We start from the raw sequence: 4,038 nt of genomic DNA, 5'->3' as shown, positions 1-4,038 counted from the left end.
GAGGGGGTGAAGGGCAGAGGTGGCCGTGTTCTGTTCCGCCCCGCGCTTCTGTCCCCTGCGCCCCAAAGAGCCGTGCGTGTGCATATCACCTCTCCGACACTCTCAGGAAATCGGCCTCTTTGGCTTCTGCCCTCACCCTAATCCCGGAAGCTCCGCTCTAGGCCGGGCATGGGGCTGGGGACGGGCCCGCACTGCCCTCCTCCCACAGCCCCTACGGGTGGCACGGGGCCGAGGGGCAATTCTGAGGCCAGACTGCTCAGATTCAAATTCTGGCTTTGCCGTTTCTAAGCCGCATGATGTTGGGTAACGTACCTACCTATCTCTGCCTCAGTTTCTCATCTGTAAAATGGAGTTGATGACATTTACCTCCTAGGGCTGTTGTGAAAGATAAACGAATAAATGTAAGTGAGGTGCCTGGAGCGATACCCAGCGTATGTGCAGCACAATGTGAATGTTTCCTGATATCATTTTGAACATATTATGATAGTATAGCCATCATTCCGCTTTCTCCTGTGCCCTTTCTAGACACTCCTCCCTTCTTCCTCTTGTAGCAACAGAGGCAGTCTCCATATGTATCAGTGGGTTCAAAACAGAACTGACAGTGGAACTATGACAGGTTACTACAGCTCACAACTCCGGGGGGTGACGTCCAATTCCAAGTGTTGCCAGTGCCCCAGTTGTTCAGTACCCAACCTGAGCAACTGAACATAACATACAGGGATCCCTGCTGTCTTAGTCTGTTCAAGCTGCTATGACAAAATACGATAGACGAGGTGGCTTAACCAACACTCATTTCTCACAGATCTGAAGGTTAGGAGGCCTAAGATCAAAGTGCTGGTAGATTTGGCTCCCAGTGAGACCCCTTCCGGCTCACACATGGCCACCGTCTCACTGTTTCCTTCCATGGCAGAAGAGAGCAGGAGAGGGAGCTCTGGTTTCTTCCTCACACCATGAGGGCACTGATCACAGGGGTCCCATCCTATGACCTCATCTAATCCTAAGGCCCCCAGAAGCCCCCACCTCCAAAGACCAACCCACTGGAGCCAACGTATGGATTTGGGGTTGACAGAAACGTCTCTGTCCCAACCCTGCCCCACCAGGCCATCTCACACAGTCAGGCACTTCACAGTGGGCCTGGTGGTACGCAGGAGGCGCTCAGGAACTGACGGTGGACCCCCCTGCAGTAATCAACCCTCACGGTCACCCGGTGAGGAGCAGATGGTGGCCTCTGGACTAGGGATAGAGAAACTGAGCCTAGAGAGGCCTGCCTCGTCAGGCTGGGAGAGGCCAGGCCGTGGTGACCGGCAGCCCTGGAATCTCAGTGGGTGAGATTCCCAACCCAACAGAGGCTTCTTGTTGGCTGCTGCTAAGTGCACTGCAGGTCCTGGCATCTCTCACGGCTGTGGTCCTCACCGGGTGACTCGGCTCGGTGCTGCTTTCATCTGGAGGATCCATCATTCTGAAAAAAGGCTTTCTTGGTTGCCACAGCGGCTAGCAGGTCAGGCATGAGCTCTTGGCCAGGGAGTGACCCTTTCACCTCCGTCCCCAGCTCACTGGCCGGGAGAAGTCCTGGGACCCACTTACAGTCAGGAGCCCGGGAGACGCAGGAGGCCGGGTGTGCGGGAGGGAGAAGGGCGCAGGTGGTTCCTTGCGTCCAGGCGTGGACCAGGCAAGAAGGGCCCCGGAGCTTCGGGCAGGAGGACGTCCGGCCAGCCGGGGCAGATGGGGCAGAGAGGAGAGGCTTCCTTGGAGGGGGCTGGAGGCTTTGAGGAAGAGAGGCAAGGCGGGGTCGGAAGGCAAAGAGGGGAAGGAGGACGTGTGCCATGTGGGCCCAGAGAACGAGCAGACGCCTGCAGGTAGGAGAGCAGAAGATGCCTCTGGGGAAAAAGAAGAACATTCTGGCTTGAGCAGGTCTGTCTCGGGAGGGTGACGAAGCAAAGGGTGGCCTTTCAGGCCTTAGAGAGAGAAATATTTGGGAGGCAGAGCTGATGAATCAGGAGCCCATCACCAGCCCCTGTGGGGGTGTGGGGGGAGAAGGCGATACTGGTTTGACTTCCAGTTTTTTGGCTTGGGAAACTGGGAGGTGAAGGTGCCACTGTCATCGAATCAGAGACCCCGAGAGAAGGAGTCTGGTGTGGGGTCAGAGAGAAAGCTTGGTTAGGGCCATGTGGGGTTTGAGATGGGCACCCCCTCCAGGGAGGGGGTCAGGAGGCAGGGGACAGTTGGGTTCTGAGCTCAGGAGGAGCTGGGCCCGAGTGAAGGGCAGAGGGGTAGGCACACAGATGGCGTCACTGGAAGGGTGAAAGGAGAAGGGGGGCCCAGACAGAGTTCTGGGGAGCAGCCTTGTAAAGTGAGGCCAGAGGAGGAGTCCAAGGAGGTGCAAGCCGGAGGGATGGGGGCAAAGCCAGGAGATGTCATGGGAGCAGGGGAGAGCCAAGAAGAGAGGAGCTGTTTGTCGTGTCTGACGTCGTCCCGGCGTCCAGATGAGGAATGACCAGGGGACTTAGTGACAAGACGGTGGCTGGTGACCTTGGCAGGGATTGTTGCTGGGGCATGATGGGTAGAGAAGCCAGATTGGAGTGATCAAGTGTGGACAACTGTCTCAGAAGCTTCCCTGGAGGGTAAGGAGAGAGACAGCCTGTCAAGGGAGGCTATTCCTGAAAAAGTATTTTATTACTATTATTTTTCTTTTAAGAAGGGAGAGATTTTTTTTTTTTAAAGATTTTATTTCTGGGCAGCCCGGGTGGTTCAGTGGTTTAGCACTGCCTTCGGCCCAGGGCACGATCCTGGAGACCCGGGATCAAGTCCCACGTTGGGCTCCCTGCATGGAGCCTGCTTCTCCCTCTGCCTGTGTCTCTGCCTCTCTCTCTCTCTCTCTCTCTCTGTGTCTCTCATGAATAAATAAATAAAATCTTAAAAAAAACATAAAGATTTTATTTCTTTATTTGAGAGAATGAGAGGGCACAGCAGGGGGAGGGCCAGAGGGAGAGGGAGAAGCAGGCTCCTCCCTGAGCAGGGTGGGCAGGGGAGGGGGCTCGACCCCAGGCCCCTGGGATCATGACCTGAGCCGAAGGCTGTGCTTCACCACTGAGCCACCCCGGCAACAAGGGAGAGATTTGAGTATGTTGATAGCTGAGGGGAAGGAGCTGGTAGGGAGGAAGATGTTGGATTCAGGGGGCTCCTTGAGGAGTTGGGGGCGGTGGGAGGAATCCAGGGCTGGGCTGGGAGATGGGGATTCACCTGGAAGGTCTGCTGTGAGGAAGCCGTGGAGAATCACGGAGGCTCCGGGGAGGCCGGGGAGGGGGAGGGGGTGCGGTGGGGGGCGGTGGGAGGGGGCGATGCGGGTGTAAGACACCAGGAAAGTGGGCGCAGAGACAGGAAGCTGAAAATAGCAGTGAGAGGTAAGAGATGCACACACAAAGGTAATCAGAGAAATAAAGAGAAGAGAAGAGCGCCAGGGAGGGGAGGATAAAAGGCTGAGCTGAGGCTCAGGAGAGGCCCCTCAGGAGGGACTGGAGGGTGGGCAGGGCGGGGAGGGCCTGTGGAAGGGGTGTGCGCTCTTCTCAGGCCCCCTGGGCCAGCCCAGAGTTCAGACCCTCTCCCAGGACCTACTGGGGCCCAATCCAGAAATCCACCTGACCGGAGCCCCCCAGAGCCAGGGCCCTTGCTTCCATGGTGGGGGTGGAGGTGGGGGTGTAGGGGGGTGGGGGACCTGCCAAGCCTTTCCTCTGTCACGGGAACACCGGCCAGGCCCCTCGGTGCTGCGGATCCTGGGCAGAGGGGGGCCGGGTCTTCACAGAAGGGGGGGCGGTCCGGGCCTCTGGCCACCCAACAGGCATTGGACCCCACATCTGGTACGGTCAGGCCCGGAGGGAGAGGACAGTAGCCGCCAGCCCCCTGCCTTTCACCCCTCATGGCCCCAGGCCCAGGTCCCGGTCGGTCGCCCGGTGGGGCCTAGGCCACCCTGACATTCACCTAATTGTCTTCCCGCTTTGATGAGTGGCTCCGCAGAGGCGCCGCCACGGATCAAATTAAATG

The sequence above is a fragment of the Canis lupus genome, chromosome 15 (assembly GCF_003254725.2).
Source record: "Canis lupus dingo isolate Sandy chromosome 15, ASM325472v2, whole genome shotgun sequence".
Taxonomy (NCBI): domain Eukaryota; kingdom Metazoa; phylum Chordata; class Mammalia; order Carnivora; family Canidae; genus Canis; species Canis lupus.
This window is presented reverse-complemented; position numbering follows the sequence as displayed.